At 47.2% G+C, this 27,402-nt stretch overlaps 1 protein-coding gene and 1 long non-coding RNA gene across 5 annotated transcripts in view; one reads left to right on the plus strand and one right to left on the minus strand.

Annotated features, from left to right (window-relative positions):
• The window catches only part of LOC146783136 (hydroperoxide isomerase ALOXE3-like), a 284,932-nt gene that overhangs the window by 20,566 nt on the left and 236,964 nt on the right, over window positions 1–27,402 (plus strand). The gene's annotated exons all lie outside the window — the stretch shown is intronic.
• The window catches only part of LOC146783137 (uncharacterized), a 36,741-nt gene continuing 11,801 nt past the window's right edge, over window positions 2,463–27,402 (minus strand). For both annotated transcript variants that reach the window (XR_014972047.1, XR_014972048.1), the window contains exons 3-4: window positions 3,251–3,321; window positions 2,463–2,863 (exon numbers count right to left, since the gene is read on the minus strand). This is a non-coding gene — a long non-coding RNA (uncharacterized LOC146783137). The remainder of the gene's footprint in view (window positions 2,864–3,250; window positions 3,322–27,402) is intronic.

Consider the following 27,402-nt stretch of genomic DNA (forward strand, 5'->3'; position numbering starts at 1 on the left):
GGCTCTCAAACCCTTTTGTAGCTCCACCTTTTGGGTGAAGCCTTTGATGGACAGTTCCTCTTACAAAAATCCTGGAGCTGAGCCACTTTGTAAGTTTCCAACTTGGCCTGCTCAAACTCAATTACTGCAGGTGCAGATGCTGCTTTTCTAGAGACAGACATGGTTTAGCAAAAAATCAAAAACGTATCTAGGGAGAAGTGAAAAAGGCTAAAATTGGTCCTTAGTATAGAATAGTAGTGAACACTTGTAGGAAAGAGGGTTTCTGTTGCAGTGACCCCCCACCTTTTGCCAGACTACTGATGCACTTTTACTTGGTGTGCCCTGGGTCCCTGCCAAACAAGTTCCCAGGGCCTGTGGTCTTTCCCCAAATGTAACCCAATTGGCATCTCTGGCCACAGGTCAGTCCTGGTAAATGGTACCACAGGTACCCAGGGCACTGTGACTAGAGAAAGCTTTTAAGGGCTGCAGCACGTATTGTGCCACCCTTAGAGGTCCTGTACCACTACACTCACACACTGCCTTTGCAGGCTGCGTGTCGTGGTGCAGAACAAAGTGAAGAGTCGACATGGCACACATCTCTGTGTGCCCTGCCTACAACCCACTGCCCTGGCAAGGGTCAGTCACCCCTCTAGCTGGGTGCACTATACCGGTGGTGAGGTCACAGGTTCATGAGCCCTGTACCCCTACAGTGTAAGTCCATTCTTAGACATTGTAAGTGCAGTGCTGCCATTAAGAGTATATGGTGCTGGGAGCTTGTCATTAAGAACTACACAGCACCATAATGGCTACACTGAAAACTGAGAAGTTTGGTATCAACCTTCTCAGCACATTAAACCCACACTTGTGCCAGTGTGGGATTTAATGAACAATGCACAAAGAGGCATATTAGAGATGCCCCCTGAAAACAAACCCACCACTAGTGTCCAGGCTGAGTGGTTGCTTTCACCTGCTACCACCAGACATGTTTCTGGACCGCTGGTTCGAGAGCCTGCTGCTCTCTGGGTCCTGAAACAATGCACATCCTGGGACGAGGTGTCAAGCCCCCTCCCCCAGGATGGGCAGGATTCACAAAGGGGAAGCTTCAAAGGCTTGCTGCCTTTGTGAGCTTTCCCAGACCAATTGCTGCTTTCAGCAACTGGTCCCCACTGGTTCTGACGCCCACTTTGAGTGGGAGAACCAGTGGGAAAAAACAGTGAGGAAGAGAGGTGTGCCCACCTCTGCCAACTCCACCCCTCAGGTGGGGGAAGCGAGGTGAAGCACAACTCTCAGTCCACGCCATCTTGAAGATGGGGGATTCAGCCAACCGGGGACAGGCACATGCCCCCCTCCCACTGGAGGGTGGCATAATATGGGGTGTACCCACCTCAGGGAAGGGACCCATTGGTCCCTGCCTTTTACCTACCTGTAACGCCCCTCAATCTAGTATTTAAGGGCACCTCCGAACCTTGCTTCCTCAGATATGGACAAGAAACAAGAAGAAAAGAAGAAGAAGGTCCGAACAGCCGTGCAGCAGCTAACAAGAGGAAGACACCCACTGACCTGGCCCCAGCCAATCCCACCTGTCTCCCCCTCAAACCTGCTCCTGCAAAATCCTGGTATGTCCTGCAGCCAGCAACCTCAAAAACCCCGGCGGACCTGCCTGTCTTCACTTCCAAAGACTGCTTCTTCCGTGAACACTGGATTTGTTCAACAGCAAACCTCTGGCAGCAGCCGCAGATCGAGAATCCGCCCCACTCTGCACCCACCGTCCACGGCCCGAGCTAGAGGGGGCAAACACTTCGAGGTCACCCCGGCAATCCTGAACTGAGGTCCAGCGACCCCTGACCTGCCTCAAGCCTCCAGCGGACGCCTGCAGCCTAAATCCAGAAGACCACCCTGACCGCGACCAGGAGCTGGTAAGAAAATCGGACCCCAAAAGGCATCCCTGCACCCGACACCCCATGGCCTTGTGTGCCCAAACCGACAGTGCCTAACCAACCAGTAACTTCCCAACTTACCTCTCGAAGTGGTGGTTGCACCCAGACGTCCTTCGTCTTCCTGCCTGCAGTGCTTTTGCAAACCAGAGGTTCTCCTTTGGAAACAGGGCACCTGACCTCGAAACAACACCCTGCACCCAGCCTCCCTAGTGCCACAGAGGGTGCACCTTCGGTGCTAATTTGTTTCCCCATTTTCCCCGAGCTAAATTTCAGAAGCTTTGCTCTCACAACCCAGTGGCCTGCATGCCAGAAGCCACCAACCGGAGGCCCTCTATCCCCCATTGGATAACACTGGGCCTCAGCACTCTGCACCCGGCCACCCTAGTACCACTGAGGGTGTATAAAGAGTGCATTCAACACACCCTCAGGGCCTATATATCTATTATCATAAGAACTGAATCCTTTATGGGCTCAACAATCAATTAAATCATTTCAGTGACACTAACATTTTTTATTTGATTGTCATTATTTATTTCATTTCTTTGTATATTTTATAACAATTAATTTTTTTCCCCTTTTTCCATCTGTAAAACGTTTTTTTAGGTATATATGTTACAATAAAAATTTATTCTGTTATCACATCAAATTCAAAAACATATATAATGTACGATTGAACAAGGAAACCCCAGCAGAATATCACATTAATACATCCAAAAATACAAAACTCATCCAAACACATACAGACTCATACAACCTTCACACAGAATGCATCCGGGAAAAGGGGAGACTGTAGATAGCAAATTCTCCATGACCATGTTTGATAAATATGTTCAAAAGGGTCTGAACATGGGGTCGACTCGCGTTTCGGTGGTGTATGAAGAATAGTAAAACCACATTCTTCAGGACTTTTCCAGATGCCCACACGAATCTCACAAAACCCAGGGGACCTAAAAAGACATAAATATTAGATATTATGAGCCCATAATCTTAAATGTATTAATCGATTGGACCATGGTTCAAAGAGCACAAAGATCATTAACACAGACCAAAAAGTGACATTTATTGGGGCCCACACCACCAAACTGTGTTACTCCCAATAATTACCAATGGGAGTATTATAATTAAATAACAGATGTCTCCAATAAATAATAAATCAGAAAAAGAAAAAATAGAGGAACATTCAGGGGTACATAGCGTTATAGCCCCTTAATTTCCATAGAGTTTATCCCAAGATTCTTACGCCCATAATAGAAAAGACCCAACAGTTAACTTTTTCATGTGCTACCTCCAATGTGTTCTACTGCCAAGTTGAGTATATGCAGGTTAATACTTACAAACAATGTGAGATTGGCAAAAGACAGCTGGCAGAATCGTACAGCGGCGTCTTATAAGAATGATATTTAATCTATATAAAAAAGATATTGCGGAAACATGAGCACTAGGTAATGATATTACAGAATATAATATCAACGGATATAAGACTGATACAGCCTTACCTAAAAATCTTTTCTTGTCGTGCCCAAATCATGAGTCAACCCTATGTTCCACAAAATTAGTGCCCCAACAGGGACTAGAGATAAAAAGAGTGCATCCTTGACCCTGGGGGAACCCTTGTTCTAACCCCAGAACCTCAACTCCAAAGACAGATTACTTACCTTAAAGCCGATAACCATATTTTCCTCCATACGATAACATTGACTATTTTTCGGTGATAAAGTTTCTAAATGTGGAGTTTTGAAACCTAAAGAAGTGCTTTAAAATTGTACAATTTAACAAAAACGCTTTTACTCACTCGTTTATAGGAAATGTCCCAGTGCTGCATTCGGGCATACAGCACTGAGTAAGAAAAGTAATCAAAAAGTAACTTACCTGCTATTTTACTGAAAATATCATTCAAATCTATGTACTGTAATTAAAAGTGATTGCATTTCTCTGAAACAATACTGTAAGTCACATCATAGTACATTTATAATTGCAATTGAACTGTTTTACAATTATCATTTACTACTGTTAAGTATTTACTGCTTAACTGTGCCAGGCTTGCTTGGTTCTAGAAATAAAATAACTAAAAGAATATTTTTATACAAAGACAAATCATCTGAGGTTCAGTCTTTGAGTGTGTGAATTAATTTGCTGACTGAGTGTGTACAACAAATGCTTAACACTGTCCTCTGATACTGCCTTACTGCTCAAGCACACTACCACAAATAGAGAGGAAGGTTCGATCTAACTTTACCTCTGCCCACCCTTGGGGTTCCACTGGACTCTCTGCACACTATACCTCACTTTGGTATAGTATATACAGAGCCAGCGTACTACAACACTGAGTTTCTATATGGTATTGCACAAACAGAAATCCTATCCTCACCACTGAACACCAATGTTAGAAATTGGGTTTCTGGTGGCAGAGGTATATACCCTGTCCAAGCAGGTACAACAATACTAGTCAGGGTAAGTAAGATACACACTAAATGTTTACCTGTGCTCACCCTCCGGTAGCTTAGCACAGAGCAGTCAGGTTAAATTAAAGAGAAAATGTGTAAAGTATTCGTGCAACACACATACACAGCAACACAATTAAAACACCACAAAAAGACTCCACACCAGTTTGGGAAAATAGACAATATTTGTTTTAATAAATCAAGATCAAAACACCAGCAATATAATAAGTAGAAGTTGAGTTATGTATTTTTAAAGAATAAAAAGAGTTCTAACGCTATAATCAAAAAGTGCTAATGAGGTTTATCAGGTCGTGCTGGACCGTGGCAAAGTCAACAGTTCAGGCTGACCACGATGGAGCACATGCTGAGGACAGGAGCCACACAGGCCCGGGGAACAGAGTACCTTAATCCATGTTGAAACAGCGAGATGCGGGGTGCAGGTGAGCGATGCATCTATGTCGAGCCTGCAGTCAAGGTGATGCATCTCCACCACTGCGTGGGGAAAATGGATGCATCGGTTCTGAAGATGAAGTTCCATGCCGAGATGTGTTGGTACTGAAGTGCGATGCACAGGGTTTCTCCATGCAGTCGGAAGATGCTGCTGTGGCGATGATGCACAGTTCCGATGCATCGGGCTTTCAAGCCAATGCATTGGTTCGGAGAGCTATGCGCCCATTCTACTCCTACAACAGTCTTGATGCACTGGTTTTGCTACACAGAGACTGGAGGTGCGTCGATTTCTCAGGTGCAAGTATCTTGTCCCGCTTATAGTGAACCAGGAGCGGGTGTACCAAGCCAATTGGAGATCACTTTGGGTACCAGGGAGAGTTCAGCTCTCCCTCAGAAGGGTCAGAGAGCAGCAGGCAGCAGGGAAGCACAGCAGAAACGCAGGTCTTCAAGATCAGCAGCCCAGCAGAGTGTCAGTGCTTGATGAGGCACAGCAGTTCTTCTGACAGAATTCAGTTACAGGTCCAGAAATGTCTGATTTGGTGAGGTCAGAGACCCAGTACTTATACCCAGTTGTGGCTTTGAAGTGGAGGTGACTTTAAAGAAGGGTCTTTAAAGTGCACAGAAGCCCTCCCTCCCAGTCCTGGCTTCAGACTAGCTGTAGGGAGTAATCAGCCCTTTGTGTGGGATCAGGACACTGCCTATACAGTTTTAAGTCTCAGGTTCTCCCTCCCTTCCAGGCAAGGAAGAGCCATCAGAATGCAGAGGAGTACTCATACACACCTAACCTTCCTGTGTTTGTGGCTATCTAGAGAGAATGCACCAAGTGAAGCTATCACCACCCTAGAAATGTATTGGAGACAGGCTGCAGGCACACAGAGCTGTACGAGCAGAGTAATGTCCGCTTTCTAAATGTGGCATTTCTAAAATAGCAATTTTAAATCCAACTTTACCAGTAAAGAGGATTTGTCATTACCATTCCAAAGATATAATACATGACACGGCTGCTTCTTTCTAATCAGGAATTACAGCTTAAAAGTTTATTAAGAAATTCCTAATGGTAACCTATGAGCGGAGTAGGCCTCACAGTAGTGAAAAAGAATCTAGGTGTTTTTCACTACCAGGATATGCAAAACTTAAAAGTATATGTCCTAACTTCTACCTAAAGTGCACCCTGCCCCATGTGATGCCTAAGGCCTCTAGCATCCTACCCACTCCTGGGTACATGCAAATGATCACACCACACACAGAGCTTAGTATTACATGTCTTTATTGATCAGTGTGGAACCGTTAATTGAACCTTCTACATTAAGAATTCTGTAACCCACACACTTATGTCACTATTCTACAGAGTCTGTCAGGAACATAAGGGTCCTGTCATCTCTTACTCATAAGACATTACATCTCCACATTTGTTAAATAAAAAGTACCAATAATACCTATATACATTAAAACTTTTCAATAAGTCGCTTTGGTGCTCAAATCAATTGCCCAGATCCGGTCATGTGAGGTTGCAAGGTTACAGGAGAAGTGTCCATGATTGGCACTGGTGACAGAGACACTGGTACAGTCATTGGGTTATCCAGACGCTCAGGTGGACAAATCTCATTTCTGACATTGAGAGCTGTAGAAGGTCGAGGCAGGTGCTTGAAATGTGAAGAATCTTGTGTAATGGACTTTTCAGGACAGTGAGCAGTCACCATGTGTCCCTTATTAATCACAGCCCTAAGTGAGCCAATATCAAAAGGAGCATCAGACATCCGTTTCTGTTTCTGCCTGATAATAACTTGGTTTCCTCTGTTGAACACAGTGCTCCGAGCCCTGCTGCATCTATCCTCATAAGTCTTCATTTGGCATTTGTGAAACGAGCCAGTAGTGCGAAATCTATTAATATCAATAGATCTCTCATTGGTCCATTGTGGAAACTTGGTACCTATGGCTCTACCAAACATTAAGGTGGCAGGGCTTTCACCTGTGGTAGAATGTGCAGTTGACCTGTATGCACAACGTGTAGACTGAAGAACTGATTTGAGTTCAAGCTTTTCCAGCATGCTCCAGGGTCTTCTTGAGGATACTCATAAATCTCTCAACAACAAAATTTGTCTGTGGCCAGAGAGGTGTGATTTCTGATGCTTGACATTTAGATGAGTGAGAAGATCTTTAAATCTTCAACTGTTGAAAGTTGTGATATTGACAGATCTTCCACAAGAGGAATAGGGACTATTTATCAACAATTGCTAGTATATCATGTCCATTGTCAAGGGGTCCAAAGAAATCAATTTTGATTTTCTCCAATGCATGCTTTGGAAGATCAGACATGTCCAACGGATGCGGGGTTAGCTTGGATGACAAACAGCTGCACAAATGACATGCCTTTAACTCGTTTTTAGCTATTTCATCAAGACAAGTGAGCCACACTGTGGAGCTTGTTTTGTAGCAACGGTGACCCTCATGAACCAGTTCAATAAATTGTTGTATCATATTCTTGTGTATGACAATTCTAGACCCTTGTAAAATGATGCCTTCTGGAGTAGTCAAGTCAAGTCAATTAACTTTTATTTGATTTTTAAAGAAAATCTTATAATTGTAAATTAAAAAGATCAGTCCATTAAAACAAACTATCTTGTGATAAAAACTGTCAAGTCTACCCCCAAAATATATACAAACAACAATTACATTGATTCATTAAAATCATACTGATATTAACAAACCTGCATATCAGTCTAAAAAATACAGTACTAGCAAGATGCATGTAGGACCCCAGATAGAAAATGGTAGACAAAAAAAGCACGTTTTGCAAATGGCTAAAAGTTGTAGATATAGTAGGCCGGTCTAGTAATTTGCCTAAATCTATGAGCTACTAGAATGGGTCTTAAAAATTTGTGTTGCATGGAGGAAAACGTAGCGCACAACAAAAGTAGCCTTATGGAGTAACTGAAAGTTCTTCCTGCACATTTTTGAATTTCTGGTATTCAAGGTCATCATGAAGAGGTTGATTAGGTTTCCGCCACAATTGGTGTGTAATAATGTTTTTGAGTATCAGAAAATCACTGTCAGTACTTGTGACAGCAAGATTTGTTCTACTGATATGGCAGCAGGGGTACTGGACTTCACAAACAATGAAGTTAACATAAGCATCAGCCTCTTTAGAAGTAGCATCATGATACTGTATTGGCACATGTGACAAGTAGTCAGCAGTGTTTTGATCTTTCTTGGACAATGCACAATCATATAATCATACTCCTGCAGTCGCATCCCCCACCTCTCAATGTGAATGGCATCTTGGCTTTACGATTGCTGAAAACGGTGAGAAATTCTTGGTGATTGGTGCCAACTGTGAAATGCTTTCCATACCGGAACACATGAAAATGCTCAAAAGCCCACATCACAGTGAGGCTTTCTTTTTCAGATTGTGAATAGTCCTGTTCTGTCATTGACAGACTCCGACTAGCATAAGCCACAATGTGTCTTGGAGCTTAGGGATATCCAGTATGCTGGGCGAGGATGGCACACAACCCAACTGGGTTTGCATCAACAACAACTTCTGTCTGCAATTTCAGATCAATGTGTGCCATTTCAGTTGCATTCTCAATTGCATGCTTAATTTTTCTTGAAGGTTAGATCACATTCACTCGACCACTAAAAGAGGACTTTTCTTTCGATAAGTCTCACAATGGGGCACTTACAGTGAAAAAGTCACATATATACATTGAACGGTAACTGGTCATGCCAAGGAAGGATCTCAGCATAGTTCCATCTTGGGGGAGAGGAGTGGCTTATAAGGCCTGTACTTTATTTGCATCTGGAGTCATTACCCCATCAGGAAAGATATGACCAAAGAACTTGGGCTTGTTTTGATGAAACACACTCATTGCTGCATTTAAAATAAGCTCTGCATCGGCAAGTATACAATACTCTTGTGCAAGAGCTTTATCATGTTCCTTTCATGTGGCTCCAAAAACAAGTATGTCATCATTATAATTAAATGCATTTCTGACTGGCTGTATAATTGGACAAATGACATCCTGAAAAAGTTCTTCAGCTGATGACACCCAGTTTGAGCTGATTATATTCTTCATTCAAATCAAAGGGAGAAAATACTTTGGCTCCATTCAGCTGCATAATCATGTCAGTAATGTGTGGACCTGGACATTGTTCTCTTTCAAGCACCTTGTTTGTTTGATGCATATCAAAGCAGATGCGCGAGGCTCCTCCACTATCCTTTTTCAGCACTACCACTATGGGTGATACCTATGGTGTCAGACCAGTGGATCTATCAATGATGTGATGCTTTAATAGTAGCTCAAGTTCTTTTTCAACAGCCTCTTGTAAATGAAATGCAATTCAACAACGTCTTTGAGCAACAGGACAGATGTCATCATTTATGTGAAGTTGCACTTTCATGGCCTTTTGTCTTCCTAGTCCATGCAATATAGATGGAAACTGATTCACTATCTCATGATAGACATTGACATTACAGATATCAGCCCCATGTCATCAGCAGTACTGAAACTGAGTAAACATGTGCTCGATGAAGTGCCTGGTAAGACATGAATTAGCACTTGCACTTTTGTAGTTTTGTGCTTCACAGTTGCTATGAATGAACCTTGACTTTGCAGTGGCATTGAAGCAGCCCACGTATACACTTTGGTTTTCAAAGGAGCTAAACGAGGCAGTGGGGACAGTTCATTGTACTTTTCCATTGGCATAATATTTATCGATGCACCACTGTCTATGATAAAACATATGGCACACCCATTCACTTTCAGTGTGATCTTGGGACAGTGTCCAATTGCATTTCGCACTTCAATTTTCGACATAGCTTCAACCAACAGGCTTCCTTGAACAAAGCTAATCCTAAATGTGTACACCGTCCAGCAGTCAGCATTGACATCATACACCCATCTTCCTTACTGTCGCTCGACCATGACAAACTTTTAGATGATGAATTTGATGACAATAGACATTGTTCAGTTTCTACTTGCCTCAACTGATGTTGCCACTTGGCCTTGTGAGCATGCGTAGAACATCACGTCTCGAACTTTCTGACATCCATTTTGTTTTCTCAATGTGGCACACTTGATCTTGCCTCCATTTTGTCTTCTTTACGTGACGCACAAGATCTTTCCCTCACTTTGCAGACTGTTACAAAATGGTTCTCTTTCTCGCAGCCTTTGCACACCTGTCCAATGGCGGGAAATTTACCTTCACGTGGAAAGGGAAATCCACATTGAAAACACAACTTATTTTCCTTAGAAGACTTCACTTTATGGCCTTCTACTTTGTATTTCAACTTACTTTTCACAGTCAGCACTGATTCATTGTGGGCCATTCCTGCCTCCGTGATAGCTGCTTGTCAGTCAGCTCTTTCTTCCACTCTGGCAGCCTTGAGTACTCGCTCCAAGGTGAGTGTCTCTTTCAGCATTTGTCGTCTGAAGGAATAGAAGGCAACCATATATCACCCCGAGACGAATGGCCTCTTCATTGTTGAACTTGTTGAATTTGTAATATTTAATGAGTAAATCAAGTCTTTCTACAAACTCATCCATTCCATCGTTTTACCAGCCCTCTGCCTTTCCTGACTGAAGATGTACCTTTCATAGTGGACAGCCTGCATTGGGTTGAACTTTAGTGCCTCTTGGATTTGACGGTATGTCACTTCATCAGCTTTTGATATTTTCATTATCATCTCCTTTACTCCTTCACCTGCTAAACTCTTTAGAGAGGAAATTATTATTTTGTCATTTACTTCCACCAGTGCATCAATGAAATCATCGAAGGTTTCGATCTAGGCAGTCCATCTGTCACCAATATTCTATTTTTTGACGGTATCAAAGAGAGACAGTGGTTTTAAGAAAAAAGAGGCATTATAAACAGTTATGGCCCTTACTGACGAGAGTATGCGGTGTTCGCTTTGGGGATCACCTGCTCCATATTCACAACCCCTGGGCATAAGACTGTGGTATGATGACTCTCTTTACTCAAGTTCTGGTAAGCGTGAATGTATTCTGTTTATGTTTGATTGTCGCCACTTCTAATGTTTCCCTGCATTTTTCTGCATCTACTCACAGTGTTCTCTTCCACCTAGCTTTCACCACTCGTTGCACTTTCTGTACCTGGTCATTACTATCTTTAGCATTTCTTTGTGTCAGCAATGTTTTGATTTTAGCACTTTCTTGCACTCGTCTATCACTGCCTTTAGCGCTTGCTGTACTGTATGAATGACGGCTCTGTTTCTCATGCAGTACCTCATGTCTTGACTTTATGAGCAACTTTCTGGTTGATGACGAACAAACTTTCCTTAAGGTCTTCACTTTCTTCACAGGCTTTCCACTAGCTGGAGTGGCGCTTTGACTCCACATACTCCTACTGTCTATTTCCACTTTGACTGAGGCACACGTGGCACCCGAGAGCAAGTTGCAGGACCACAGCAAACTCTCCAGGAGATAACTCACTGCTTTTCATGTCATGGATTTACATAATCCCTTATCTCAGACCTAAGACATGAGGAGTAGAGTACTTCCCCAGACAGATTTGTGTATTGTTGCATTCCTGTGAGCTGGGTTGGACACACTGGAGGAAGGGAGAGAGAGACTCATCATATACTCTTTAAAAGTGTGCTCTTGGATTCAAGTGATAGATCACAATTAAGGGACCTGAGCACATCTTGAGAAGGAGATGAGGCTGATAAGGGAATCACAACCCGAGCTCCCACCTCTACTCTTTAAAGGTTTGATGCACATATCACTGTGGTGGACATTCAGGTGTGAACTCATGTTACTCTCATGGCATGTGTTGTGGGAATACCAGCTTCAGATTCTCTCCTGCTGTAACAGGCAGCTTTTCAAGGGAAAGGAGAGAGGGCAGGTAGGGCCCCAGATAATACAAAAGGAAAGGCCTGGTCATTGTGCTTAATCCCCCTCAAGAGGAAGGTCCTGTGAAGGACCCAGAATAAGTGTAAAGAGGGATAGACATGTCTCAAATAAGTGACAAACCTTACAGAATGCTTTAGCTTTCAGAAATAATGATTACATTCTGGTTTATTGCAAAATGTCTAGGTAGGGAAAATCTCTGACAGCCTCATATGGTGAATCTGAGAAATTAGGTCGTGGGTTGAGTGGGGTGTTAAACCTGCTCAAGCAACAGCCACAATCCCTGTCAGGGTGCAACACAAGCAATCACAAATTAACCTGTGCTTACTCCTCTGGCAGCTTGGCATAAAAGCAGGCAGGCCCCACTTTGAAGTGTGTATACATCCTTTTCACATTGCTTCTAACAGTGAAAACACAGCACAAGAAAAATCCCACACCTATGTAGAAAAATAGAGTAAAATGTAGTACATTTGTCATAAGAAAACAATCCAATCAGTAGTACTGGGAAGATGCGATGTTAAAGATTTCAGGTAAGTAAAGCACCTAAAGGTACAAAGCGCCACTCGCGGCTATCTTGGCATGTGGGACCAGGTGAAAGTCACAAGTTCAGGCCGACTGCGATAACGCATGGGCTGGACACAGGGACCAGGTTAGTCCCACTGAAAGATTTAATTTCAACAGTCAAGCGTAAAGCATTCTCTTCATGGTGGAAGGGGCTGTGAGGGGCAGGGACTGTCACAGGTGGTCATCAGTGCAGCATGAAGAGTAGCCCAGGTGTCTTTAGCACTTATGTCTGTAGCACGGAGATCCTTTTAGGTGCTGCAGACTGTCGTTTCTGGAGCGTCGCATTGGTGGTCACCGTGGGCTGTCGATGCTGTTGTGGGAAGTGCAGATCTTGCATTGCATGGTGTCACAGGTGATCGCTGTGGCACAAAGTTGGTTCATCGAAACTTCACATTGGTGGGCAGCACAGGCGGAAAGATTTTGGCACGAACAGGCCCATTCACTGTCACGAAGAGCCCAAAACCTCAGCATCTCTGATGGCACACCTAGGGTCAATAACTGGAGGGACACCTCTTGGGGATCACAAACTTACTCCAGTAGAAGCTATCAGGGCTTAGGCAGTTCCAGGCAGCAGGCCAGCTGGGCAATTACAAATTGGCCTATGTAGTTTGACACACTCAGCTGACACTTTGATTCACTTCAGCCAAAGATTAAGGGGCCAGACCCAGTCTTCCTTCTCAGCTAAGAGGCAGCTGAGTAGCAGGGCAGCAGGGTAGCAATTTATCTGACAGCTGAGCAGCACAGCAGTCCTTCTGCAGTAGCCACAGGTCCAGAGGTATGTTGAAGAGTGGGTCCGTGGATCCTATTGTAATACCTGGTCTGATATTTGAAGTAGGAGAAGTTTCTAGAGAATTCCTTTTGAAGTCCTTGAAGTTTCCTGACTCCACAGCCCTGGCCCCAGGTTTGCTACATGAACAATGCAGTGGTGACAAGTCCTTTGTGTGAAGGCTGCGCACAGCCTATTCAGTTGCCAATGGGGATGTGCCCAACTCTGCTCCCCATCATGCCAGTTAATTGGCCCAGCCAATAACTCCTAATCACTTTATTATGCGGCTCCCTGGGAGGAAAAAACAAAGTCCAGCTTCAGGTACACCCAGTCATGTGAGCAAGGAACATACTGCAGTCACCCTACAGGGCAGCAAAATGCCAACTTTCTAATAGTGGACTTTCAAAATTGTACCTTAAAATCCGACTTTACCACTAAAGTGGAATTTTAATCACAATTTCTCAGGCACCACAAATGCGTACCTATTCCAAATCAAAGGTTAGCACTTATTAAATGCAATAAGGAAACCCAGTGTTCTCCTATGAGGGATGTAGGCCTCACAGTAGTGAAAAAGAAATGTAGGAATTTCTCACTACCGGGACATGTAAAACTTGAAAGTAAATGTCCAACATTTGAAATAAACTGCACCCTGCCCTCTGGGCTGTGCAGGGCCTACCTTAGAGGTGAGTTATATGTGTATCAGAAAGGTGGGGCTTGGCTTGTCAGGTCGAAATTACAGTTATAAACTGCACACACAGGCTACAATCGCAGTCCTGAGACATGTTTAAAAGCTACTCAAGTGTGTGGCACAATCAGTGCTGCAGACCCACTAGACGTGAGTCCCTTGCTCACTTTGCCACAGGATTCAAGCAAGCCTGGCTGAAGACGGCTGAAATGCCAGAAACCGGTCCTAGGAAGCTTGTTTCCGGTCCAGGTAATGCATGGCTTGGCAGTTCGGGCTGGACTGTTCCCATGAGGCACAGGGTCAGACTGATTTGCATATGGCCATGTCTGAACTGGGGTGGCAGAGTGGGCTAAAGAACGGTGATGGATCAAACCCAGATCTGTTGACTGGGTGTGAGTGTTTGATTGGTTCTAATTCTCCGTCCATCACCACCCCCTTTTGTACCGCTTTGTTCGCCATAAGTTGGCAGGGTATGCTCAGACGTGAGTCCCTTGCTCACTTTGCCACTGGATTCAAGCAAGCCTGGCTGAAGACGGCTGAAATGCCAGAAACCGGTCCTAGGAAGCTTGTTTCCGGTCCAGGGAAGGCATGGCTTGGCAGTTCGGGCTGGACTGTTCCCATGAGGCACAGGGTCAGACTGATTTGCATATGGCCATGTCTGAACTGGGGTGGCAGAGTGGGCTAAAGAACGGTGATGGATAAAACCCAGATCTGTTGACTGGGTGTGAGTGTTTGATTGGTTCTGATGCTCCGTCCATCACCACCCCCTTTTGTACCGCTTTGTTCGCCATAAGTTGGCAGGGTATGCTCAGACGTGAGTCCCTTGCTCGCTTTGCCACTGGATTCAAGCAAGCCTAGCTGAAGACGGCTGAAATGCCAGAAACCGGTCCTAGGAAGCTTGTTTCCGGTCCAGGGAAGGCATGGCTTGGCAGTTCGGGCTGGAATGTTCCCATGAGGCACAGGGTCAGACTGATTTGCATATGGCCATGTCTGAACTGGGGTGGCAGAGTGGACTAAAGAACGGTGATGGATCAAACCCAGATCTGTTGACTGGGTGTGAGTGTTTGATTGGTTCTGATGCTCCGTCCATCACCACCCCCTTTTGTACCGCTTTGTTCACCATAAGTTGGCAGGGTATGCTCAGACGTGAGTCCCTTTCTCACTTTGCCACTGGATTCAAGCAAGCCTGGCTGAAGACGGCTGAAATGCCAGAAACCGGTCCTAGGAAGCTTGTTTCCGGTCCAGGGAAGGCATGGCTTGGCAGTTCGGGCTGGACTGTGTCCATGAGGCACAGGGTCAGACTGATTTGCATATGGCCATGTCTGAACTGGGGTGGTAGAGTGAGCGAAAGAACGGTGATGGATCAAACCCAGATCTGTTGACTGGGTGTGAGTGTTTGATTGGTTCTGATGCTCCGTCCATCACCACCCCCTTTTGTACCGCAGACCCACTAGTAGCATTTAATTTACAGGTTCCGGGTATATGTAATAAGTCTCTAGTAAAGTGGTACAAGCAAATGAAATGTGCCAATTGGGTGTAGCCCAATTTCACCATATTTAATGGAGAGAGCACAACCACTTTAGCACTGGTTAGCAGTGGTAAAGTGCACGGAGTCCTGAAAGCCAACAAAAATTGAGTCAGAAAACAGGAAGGAAAAGGCAAAAGGTTGTGGATTACTGGCAGAAAGGGCCAAATCCAATAGAAGTTGGGTGACATTACTGATCATCGATACCCTTCTTTAGAAATTAATTATCCCACATTTACTTTTTGGGAAGACTTGTCAACAGAATAAATTATTAAAATAATTGAGCTCAATCAATTCACCAGCTTTGTTTTTATTTATGTAACAAACCCTAAAAGCATACTCATCATAAAATACAATAAAATACCATAAAATTAAAAACATAAAAAGCTAAAATACATATGTTAAAAACCCTTGCCCGTAAGCAGAATAAAACGAAGCAGGAGGCCGTGAAGATGGAGTACAGGGCATAAGTCAAACGAGAACATCAAAGAATGCCTAAGTGTAATAAAAGTTTAAGGAATATGGCCACTCCAAGACATGATGAAATAATTGAGTTGAAAAAATCAAGAGCACCAGGTCCTGACAATACCACGAAGGACATACTAAAATCCTGTGCCAGTTCATGGGCAATATATCTGGAAAACCCTTTTAAACTATTGCCTAGAAATCGGTTGTATCCCAAAGTCATAGAAGGGGAGTCTCATCCTTCCGCTTTACAAAAAGGGGAGCAGGAGTGATGCTAAGACTTACCTTCATGTTGCCATTTTTAGATGTACTTAGAAAAGTCTTTGCCGATAGGTTGTAAAAACTTGTAATTTCCTAGGGATGACTATATCCAATAATTTAACCTGGATGAATCACGTCATGTGGCAAATTACAAACGCCACCTTAATAGGTTTTGAGCTTAAGAAATGTGTTTTAATAGTATTGGGGCGGGGGTTGGAGCTTCCCCTTCACTACTGCTGGTATGGGTGTCAATTCAGTCAGTGGCACCTTATGCCTTAGAATCCCATTCATTTGCTGTCCTGAAAAGATATTACTGTATTTAATCTATTTTATGAAAAACAATGTGGGTGTTTGACAGTCTTCAATCGAAACGATTTGCCTAACTTAACTTTAACTAACTAACTTTAGAGCACATGGTCAAATTATACGGTATGACAATAGGCTTTTCAGGCCTGACGATAGCATTAAAAAATGTTTTTGGGGGAATATTAATGCATGATTCTGCAAAAATGTAGAAAACCATTCTTCTATGCAGCTGCCCATTTAAAATTGTCAAAAGAGAAACATTTTGTAATAAATTCAATCAGACTCTTGTTCTTGAATTTGAAAAAAAATAATGAAACTAAAAAGTTATCAAAGTGACCTAGAGCATTGCTGGCGTATTCCTAGATTACAAATGAATAGTTTATTAGTTAGAAAGGGGGCAATGCAAATTTATTTAAGCTCTTCAGTGCAGAGCTGGAATCTTTCATATGGGTATCACCCACATATCCAAAGGAAGAGCATGCCAATGTAGGTGGCAAAACCAATGGAATGGGCTGAAGTGAGCTTAGGCAAAGTGTTTCTGCAAGGGGTTTGGTACAATATCTCAGCACTATAGAGAAGATAGGCCATGAATGACTTTGAATAAAGGGTTAATCAGTTTTGACTGTGCTCTATTGCTACCATAGACTGCCCATTGGCAGTAAAGTTGCATGGGATGATAAAGGGATGGCGGGGTCAGGGTATTGTACAGAAGTGGAAACATTGCTCCCAGTCTGTCACACTACTCAAATCTACCATAGATCAGGCTAGTATTAATCAGTTGGTGAGGGTTGGTCCTCTTATCCACTCATGGGTTCACCCCCTTTTCGATGGAGAGAAAGGAACTATTGTTAGGCAGACATGAACAATGTGCACCGGCTTTTTGCAGTCACTGAGCGTGAAGGGAGCCAATAGGTAAAGTGGGCTGACCATTGCCTCATGTTATATGCTGGGATGCCTGGAAGCAAAATGTGAATGACAATTTAACAGACTAATGAATCAAGGCAGCTGACCAAAAGCCCATTGTTAGACTTGGGAGTCTCTGGTTGGCGCAAGGTTGCCCTTGTGTCAAGCAGGAACCCTCTCCTCTACGTCAGGGCGCAGGATGACCCCTTGCTCACCCTCTAGGTGCGTGGCGTGAGCAGCCAAGGCTATTCTCCAGGCGTTAGTCAGTTAAGCAGTTGCAATCATACACACAGTAAATACACCAATCTCCCCAGAAATGGACACCAGACTTGGATATGTAGAAAAATACGCTTCTTTATGTAAAAATAGGTATATATATCTCAGCAGACTTATCACAAGACCAATAACGTTTTTCTGTATGCCACCAGATTATAAAGCAGGCAAATGTTCTTGGTTGCAGTTTCAAACGGATACTCTTTTAGTCTCTTAAAACAACATTACTTTGGGGCTTCAGTCACTTTTAGGGGATTTCGGCTAGTCCTAGCCCTTCGGTGCGCTTCGCCGCGCTTCCCTCTTTCTTCTGTCAAGGATCGGCCCGGACCCTACCGCGGCTCACGCATCGGGAGTGAGCACGCCTGCGCCGCGTACGGCTCTTCCCAGCGGCTCGGAGGCAGAACTGGAGGCGAGACAGGCTTGCGGTGCGGTGGGGGCTACGGAGAGCAGGGCGCCTGTCAGAGGGCTCGAGGTCCCAGGAATGACGGCAGGGATATACACTCGCTCTCACTCACCCGGGGAGATTCTGCAGACAGCACAGCCCTCTGGCCCGATCGGCTCCGGATGATGGGGAAATAAGGCGTTGCGGGCCCCGAGCCCGATGCTGGAACTTTAAGGAACGTTGTAGTGGCTTTGGGAGTCGGCACGGGACAGTGCGACTCGGTGATGATGGGGGCACCTTTGGATCCTACGTCAGCAGGTGCATGCACTCAGGCAGGCGCGGCCCACGACCCTCAGCACGGCGGTGCGGGGGTCTCCACAGCGGGGGCGGCGCGGCCTTGTCCCAGTCCGGGATAGCGAAGCGGGGTCACTGGGCACAGTCCGTGCAGCTGATGACCCGGCGGGGATCACAATCGTCGGGGAGGAATTCCGGCGGAAGGGGCGAGAGCGCTTCAGCGCGCTCCAGTAGTGGACGGTGGCAGAGGAGCAGGTAGCCTAGCCCGGGGGCAGAGAGCGACTCCGTTCGGAGCGAGGCTCTCACGGGGACAAAGGCGGGCAAGCTCCCGAGTGTCACGGCCCTAGGAGGGGGCGATGAGGGGCGCAGTCTTCCTCAAGCGGGATGCACACACGGCTCGAGTTTCAGGATGAGCAAAGGCACAAAGAACCCACTGGTCCTGGGGTTCTGTTCAGGGGGCAAGCTCAGATCAAGCCCTTGGAGAATGTTTAAAGCACAAAGCAGCAAAGTCTTTTCAGCAAGTCTCTTCCTCTCCTTTCTCAGTAAGGCAAGCAGCAGGCCAGTCCTTCCAGCGTCTTCTTCTCCTTCTAGTCGGGCAGAGGTTCTTTGTGGTAAAACAGGATTCTGATTTCTTAGGAGCCAGGCTCCTACTTTTATACTGAGTCTTTTGTTCTTTAGCGCCAGGGGGCCTGGGCCTGGCTCAGTCCAGTTCTGGAGCACTTTGTTATGGTGACTCTGCTCTTTCCTTTCAGCAGCAGGGCAGAGACATCAGCCGCTCCACAGGGGGCGGAGCCGGCTTTGTGGTGGCAGAGCCCAGGTCTATTCAAGAGTCAAGGTGTACTCCTCCCATCCATCCTGGTGTAATCTCTCTACCCACCACCTGGCAGCCAGCCTGTCTCTGGGGATTCCCCAACCCTGCTCCTTACTGTTGCTAGGCAGAACACACACACACAGCAGAGGCGGACTGAAATGTCCAGGTCAGTAAATACTAACTTTCTAGAAGTGGTATTTACAAACGCAGGATATTAAAATAAACTTTACTAAAAGAAGTATATTATTATTCTGAGTTCAGGCATACTAAACTTGACATTCTACCATGCTCTATGAGTCCACTGGGGTCACAGCGTGTAGTGACTCCAGCAGCCCATTCTGGCCTATGGAGAGCAGGTAGCCTTCAATAGTGAAAAACGAAAATGGCTGTAATTCACTATTAGGACATGCCACACACTCAGGGCTTGTCCTACCTTACACCTACAATGCACCCTGCCCGTGGGCCTACCATAGGGGTGACTAACATGAGGCAAAGGGAAGGTTTGGAGGCTGGCAAGTGTGTGCACTTGCCCAGCCAGCATGACAGTACCAGACTACATGCAGGTTCTGCAGTGGCAGACCCTAGACACATTTTACAAGGCCGCTTCTGTGGGTGGCGCAACCAGCGCTGCAAGCCCACCAGCAGCATTTGTATTTACAAGCCCTGTCACTCCTGGTGCACTTTACTAGGGGCTGATAGTAAACCAAATAAGCCAAACATGGACAGCAATCAATGTATACATTTTACCATAGGGAGAGCATATGCACCTTAGCACTGGTCAGCAGTGGTAAGGTGCCCAGAGTCATAAAACAGCCAACAACAGGTCAGAAAAAATATAGGAGGAAGGCAAAAAGTTAGGGATGACCCTGCAAAAAGGGCCAAGTCCAACACAACCCCCTTCCAGCCAAAACGCAGGGTAGACCAATCACCACCGTGATGGTCTTCCCTGCTTGGGGCGATAGAACAAGGACCTGGCCCGCAACTGCAGGGGCAGACTCCAGTTCTAGGCCAATCTTAACCTATGGGACTCCCTCTGTCCATACTCTCAGGGCCCACCAAGCCAATCCATGGGGAACCCTTCTCATCACCTGTGGACACCACCTGTGCAGCACCTAACCCTAACTGGCCCACAGGTGTGTCCCAACAGACAGACAGCAAAATGCTACAGTGGCCACTGACAGTAGTCAGGGATGAGACCCAGGCCGTATGCCTCTCAGGGCTCTCAATCCTCTGTGGCGCCAGGGAGCGGGGGGCAGTAGCCCCAGGTGCTTGGCACCCTTTGTCCATTCTCCTCCTTGTCAGGTCAGGTATGACATCCTGGCACTGACCCACCAGCCCCAGGACTGTACCCGGCGGCTGGACCCAAGACTGGGGTGGCCTCTCCCACACCCGGTCCTTCTCCTTGGGGCTCTGTACCCTCCCACCTGGAGTGGTACCCCCTTCCAGAATTGCCAGGGCACCTGGGGCAGGTGTCCTGCGCAATTCGCCCACCAGTTCAGGTGTTCTATCCTGCAACTGGGCGTCCAGGTCGGGGGGGACACCCTGAACCTGGCCCTCCAACCTAGGGTCTAAACCCTTCAGTTGAGCCGGGGTCAGAGGCGAGGACTCCCTCCCTCTGCACCCCCTTCCAGAGTACTGCCCACTCCCAACTGGCGTGGTACCCCCAGAAGCAACATGGGTCAGGACACTGATTACAGTAGTCCCACCCTCCAGGCCAGACAACACCTGAACCTGGCTTCCCAACCCTGGGACCAACCCATGCGGTTGAACGCTCGCCTGGCGCACCAGGACTTTCCGGGGAGCACGCATGCCCCCCCTGAGGGTGACACATAACTCATGTGTCGTGTGACAGTCTGCCTGGTGCTGATCTCCCGACCCCTGTCCATCTGACAGTGCCTGAAGATGCCCCAGGACAGAAGTGGTGTCACCATGGTCACTCACGGGGGACGAAGCCCTTCTGGCTGACCCCTGACCCACTTGTTCTTCCACTGGGGATTCTTTCCCCCCCTCACCCCTCAATCTGGACCTCTGCACCCTCCCAACTGGAGCGGTACTGCCAGACACCAGAACTGATGGAGGCCTGCTTACATACACTCCCAGCTCACCAGACACTAGGGGATCCCCCTCAACGGGCGGCCCATCAGGACAGCCTAGGCTCCCCGCCTGGTGTTCCCTTAAAGAACCATCCAGGCTCTGAGACTGGGTTTCGGGCACCTGCGGGCACGCAGCCCCACACTCACTCCTTCTCCACTACCATGGGACCTAGCTGGGCTACTCTGCACCACTTCCACCACTCTGGGTTGGAAGATACCTGAGCCACTCCCCACAGGGTCACTCCCCAATGCCTCTCCAGACCCTCTGGAATCCACCAAAAGGTCTGCCTCCAATGTGGGCTCTCTGCGGTCAGAGAACTCACCCTCACACAGGTGTTGGCATAGCTCTGGAAAACAGGGACTTACAATATGCTCTCCCACAATTGGATCACACAGCCCCCTAGCAGGGTTAACCAAACTATCCTTCACCTTACCATCCAGTGCCTCACACACGTACTCCACACCACTCTCCTGAGACTGGCAAGACAGTATCTGACTGTCTCTGTCCCACAACCCACACTCTTCTGGGCGGTCTTCACACTCACCCACCGGGACATCAATGTTGGGGGAACCCCTCTCCCTGTACCTCACAGCTAGAGTCAGTAGAGTGTCCCTCCCTCCACTAGGACTATGAACCCCTGCGCCAGTTACCCTATTCCCTTCAGGGATACTGCGCACTACTGGAGCTACCTCATGCCCTTGAACCTCCTGGTGTATGTTAACCCCCTCCTTCAAGTCAGGCGCCACATCTCTGGGTGTGCGTACTACTCTCTCAGCACTGTAAAACTCAATATTGCTGCCACCAGAGGGAGAGCGGTCTAAACTCTTGAGCTTGAGATCCAACTCCCTCATTTTTAGATCATGATTAATTTGGCGTTGTTGTGCCTCCAAGGCCAACTTCTGCTTCTCCATTTCCATTTGTCCTGCCAACTTTGCCATGTCCATTGCATGCGCCCTGTCTGCTGCCCTGTCTGCCAGCTCCTCTGGGGACAGGACTCTGCTGGGCTCCACAAGGTTGTCGGGTGGGACGAAGTCCCCCGCATTCTGTGGGTCTCTTGACTCTTTCCAGGCTCTCAACGCCTTGAGGTACTGGTTCTTCTTCTTGAATCCAGTATGGGGAACTCTGAATTTTACACTGTAGCCTTTCAATTGCTCTAGTGTGTAGCCTTCCAGTCTTGTCCAATCCACCTCATCCATTCCAGAAATCACAGAGAGTGCTCTTCCAGCAGGGAGTGAGCCAGGCATGGTTGCAATAATGGCAGATGTCTCAACAAAGTTCAAAAATGAAAACCTGCGGCTGCGTTACTTGGTCCGCCCTCACTATGTGGTGATTAATAATTCACTGTATGCAAATTACAAATGCAAATTCGAAATCCCAGCCGCTGCCAACAATGTTAGACTTGGGAGTCTCTGATTGGCGCAAGGTTGCCCTTGTGTCAAGCAGGAACCCTCTCCTCTACGTCAGGGCGCAGGATGACCCCTTGTGAATGACCCTTGCTCACCCTCTAGGTGCGTGGCGTGAGCAGCCAAGGCTATTCTCCAGGCGTTAGTCAGTTAAGCAGTTGCAATCATACACACAGTAAATACACCAATCTCCCCAGAAATGGACACCAGACTTGGATATGTAAAAAAATACGCTTCTTTATGTAAAAATAGGTATATATATCTCAGCAGACTTATCACAAGACCAATAACGTTTTTCTCTATGCTACCAAATTATAAAGCAGGCAAATGTTCTTGGTTGCAGTTTCAAACGGATATTCTTTTAGTCTCTTAAAACAACGTTACTTTGTGGCTTCAGTCACTTTTAGGGGATTTAGGCCAGTCCTAGCCCTTCGGTGCGCTTCGCCGCGCTTCCCTCTTTCTTCTGTCAAGGATCGGCCCGGACCCTACCGCGGCTCACGCATTGGGCGTGAGCATGCCTGCGCTGCGTACGGCTCTTCCCAGCGGCTCGGAGGCAGAACTGGAGGCGAGACGGGCTTGCGGTGCGGTGGGGGCTACGGGGAGCAGGGCGCCTGTCAGAGGGCTCGAGGTCCCAGGAATGACGGCGGGGATATACACTCGCTCTCACTCACCCGGGGAGATTCTGCAGACAGCACAGCCCTCTGGCCCGATCGGCTCCGGATGATGGGGAAATAAGGCGTTGCGGGCCCCGAGCCCGATGCTGGAACTTTAAGGAACGTTGTAGTGGCTTTGGGAGTCGGCACGGGACAGTGCGACTCGGTGATGATGGGGGCACCTTTGGATCCTACGTCAGCAGGTGCATGCACTCAGGCAGGCGCGGCCCACGACCCTCAGCACGGCGGTGCGGGGGTCTCCACAGCGGGGGCGGCGCGGCCTTGTCCCAGTCCGGGATAGCGAAGCGGGGTCACTGGGCACAGTCCGTGCAGCTGATGACCCGGCGGGGATCACAATCGTCGGGGAGGAATTCCGGCGGGAGGGGCGAGAGCGCTTCAGCGCGCTCCAGTAGTGGACGGTGGCAGAGGAGCAGGTAGCCTAGCCCGGGGGCAGAGAGCGACTCCGTTCGGAGCGAGGCTCTCACGGGGACAAAGGCGGGCAAGCTCCCGAGTGTCATGGCCCTAGGAGGGGGCGATGAGGGGCGCAGTCTTCCTCAAGCGGGATGCACACACGGCTCGAGTTTCAGGATGAGCAAAGGCACAAAGAACCCACTGGTCCTGGGGTTCTGTTCAGGGGGCAAGCTCAGATCAAGCCCTTGGAGAATGTTTAAAGCACAAAGCAGCAAAGTCTTTTCAGCAAGTCTCTTCCTCTCCTTTCTCAGCAAGGCAAGCAGCAGGCCAGTCCTTCCAGCGTCTTCTTCTCCTTCTAGTCGGGCAGAGGTTCTTTGTGGTAAAACAGGATTCTGATTTCTTAGGAGCCAGGCTCCTACTTTTATACTGTGAGTCTTTTGTTCTTTAGCGCCAGGGGGCCTGGGCCTGGCTCAGTCCAGTTCTGGAGCACTTTGTTATGGTGACTCTGCTCTTTCCTTTCAGCAGCAGGGCAGAGACATCAGCCGCTCCACAGGGGGCGGAGCCGGCTTTGTGGTGGCAGAGCCCAGGTCTATTCAAGAGTCAAGGTGTACTCCTCCCACCCATCCTGGTGTAATCTCTCTATCCACCACCTGGCAGCCAGCCTGTCTCTGGGGATTCCCCAACCCTGCTCCTTACTGTTGCTAGGCAGAACACACACACACATGAGAGGCGGACTGAAATGTCCAGGTCAGTAAATACTAACTTTCTAAAAGTGGTATTTACAAACGCAGGATATTAAAATAAACTTTACTAAAAGAAGTATTTTATTATTCTGAGTTCAGGCATACTAAACTTGACATTCTACCATGCTCTATGAGTCCACTGGGGTCACAGTGTGTAGTGACTCCAGCAGCCCATTCTGGCCTATGGAGAGCAGGTAGCCTTCAATAGTGAAAAACGAAAATGGCTGTAATTCACTATTAGGACATGCCACACACTCAGGGCTTGTCCTACCTTACACCTACAATGCATCCTGCCCGTGGGCCTACAATAGGGGTGACTAACATGAGGCAAAGGGAAGGTTTGGAGGCTGGCAAGTGTGTGCACTTGCCCAGCCAGCATGACAGTACCAGACTGCACGCAGTTTCTGCAGTGGCAGACCCTAGACATATTTTACAAGGCCGCTTCTGTGGGTGGCGCAACCAGCGCTGCAAGCCCACCAGCAGCATTTGTATTTACAAGCCCTGGCACTCCTGGCGCACTTTACTAGGGGCTGATAGTAAACCAAATAAGCCAAACATGGACACCAATCAATGTATACATTTTACCATAGGGAGAGCATATGCACCTTAGCACTGGTCAGCAGTGGTAAGGTGCCCAGAGTCATAAAACACCCAACAACAGGTCAGAAAAAATATAGGAGGAAGGCAAAAAGTTTAGGGATGACCCTGCAAAAAGGGCCAAGTCCAACACCCCTTTACTAATGTATGCTTATAAGTTATTTTGGAAAACCAATAGTTTGGCGAGACAGCTTAGCTGTCTCAAAAGCAGACCTAAAAATGAATAAGGAGGGGAGGAGCTTTGGTGCTGTCACTTTATTGGCCAGCCTCTATAAGGCAGCTCAGCATTTGATTTGCCTGAATAGTACTTCTGTTGCCTAGACTGTAGGAGTTCAGCACAAAGAATAAGTGCACAGCAAAGACCTCAACAGCGTATCATAAACTGCGGGTGCACAAAAGAGGCAATGAGTTCAGGAGATACTGTAGGAACATGGCAAAGACTGAGGAGCATGGCAGGAGTACAACAAACTTATGCAGCACAGACTGCAGGAGCAAGCAAAGCACTGTTCACAAGAGCTTGACATGGCTGCTGGAGCACAGCAAAGCCCAGGAGCATGGGATAAACAGCTGGAACACAGCATAGCCAATGAGCATGGGTTAAACAGCTGGAGCACATCAGAGCCCAGGAGCATGCAATACACTGCTTGCACACAGTAGAGCCCAGACGCATGGGTATAAACAGCTGAAGCACAGCATTTCCCAGGAGCATGGGGATAAGCTTCTGGAGCACAGCAGAGATCAGAAGCATGTGATAAACCGCTGGAGCATAGCAGAGCCCAGGAGCATGGGATACACTTCTGGAGCTCAGCAGGGCACAGGAGCATGGGATAAACAGCCAGAGCACACCGGAGCCCAGGAACATGTTATAAACTGCTGAAGCACAGCGGAGTTCAAGATCATGGGATAAACTGCTGGAGTGCAGCAGAGCTCAGGAGCAAGGACCAGCGCCTGGAACACAGTAGAGCCCAGGAGCATGGGATAATCTACTGGAGCATACCAGAGCCCAAGAGCATGGGATAAACCGCTGGAGCACACCAGAGATCAGGAGCATGGGATAAATTGCTGGAGCGTAGCATACCATGTTGGAGCACCACATGGATGCTTAAGCATATTACAAGACTGGGTGGGATGCACCACAGACTGATTGGTGGACAAGAGGCACTTTAGGAGCCTAACCTAAATGCAGGAGCACAAAACCGACTGTGGGAGCTCAAGAGACACTGGAAAAGCACAGCACAGACACAGGAGATGCTGCAGAATGACAGCAGAGACAGCAAGGTCATGGCACAGACTGCAGGAGCACCGGCAAATCTGAAGAGACTTGAAGCAGAGATCAATGCAGAAGATTTCAGAACTCTTCAGGAGCCTAGCTCTAGTGAAAGAAGGGGCAGAGGGACTGTTTACTGCAGGAAGTCAGTTCAATTCTTTTACTTTGTTAAGTTAGATGAAAACAACACAAAACAGTGGAAAAAATAGCAGTAAACATTATCTATTAGTGTACAGAAAATTTAAATATTAGTCACATGATGCGGCACTGAAAAAAACAACCTTTTCTTTACCTTTTCCCCATAAGTCCCTTTTTGATCACCTCTACTACTTTCCCTCTGTCCTCTCGGTACATTTTTCATTTATTTGGGTCTCGCTAGAGACTGCTTTAGCTGTAGCCAGATCTTGTCTCACATAAAAAAAATATGAGCATTTTCCAAGCTATAGGGTCTGGCCTATTGCATGAAGGGTCTGTCCTATTGCATTAACAGAAGCATTCAGGATACTTTGCTGTCCATCTGTTCATACACTCAATCACTCATCGTCCATGCTCCTTTACCTCGCCCTGACACTTATGTATCCCTTTGTTCCCCCAATGGTTCAAGCTTGCATTCACCGAATCACTTATGCAAAATACCGCACATACTCAAACTTTACAATCCATGCAGTCATTTACAGAATTTGGCAATACTTCTTTTATCACATGGCAAAAAAAACACCATACGGGATGGCTACAGAGAGCCACACCTCCGTCAGCCACAGGTGACCGCTGCCCCACCCCTAACAATGGCGGTTCGTACCTGGCTTGCTGCTGCTGGCTGGCGTTCCTCGTGATTCATGCCGAATGAGGCGGTCTCCGTGAGAGAAGGCAGGCTCTCGATTTCGACACTGGGACGATGCAGAATGAGCTCCGGCGCTTGTGACTGGGAGGCGCAGCGGTGATTATCACAGGCACGGACAGCGTCGTCTTGGAAGGTGAGGAGGAGGTGGGCATTTCCCAAACGGCAGCATGGATTTCTCAGCTGCTACCTTCGGGTTCTTCGACCCCCTGAGGCGTTACAGTGCCTGTGGTTCCAGCGCTGCAGGGAGTCAAGGTCATTCAGAGACCTAATCCTAAACTTTTGGAGAATATTGTGAAAGTACTATGGTGAAGGAGAGTGCTGCTACCACATAAAGAGATTGTAACTGGATGGGCTCTTGGTGCCTGCTTGGTTAGCTGGGTTATCCGCTTTGTGCGGGGGAGTCGGTGCGATTTTAATCCAAGGAGACACAGTTGAAGTTGATTTGGGCAGAGTGCTCCAGGTGCAAAGAAGGTACGAAGGAG

Source organism: Triturus cristatus, chromosome 12, assembly GCF_964204655.1.
Source record: "Triturus cristatus chromosome 12, aTriCri1.1, whole genome shotgun sequence".
In the NCBI taxonomy this organism is placed as follows: Eukaryota; Metazoa; Chordata; class Amphibia; order Caudata; family Salamandridae; genus Triturus; species Triturus cristatus.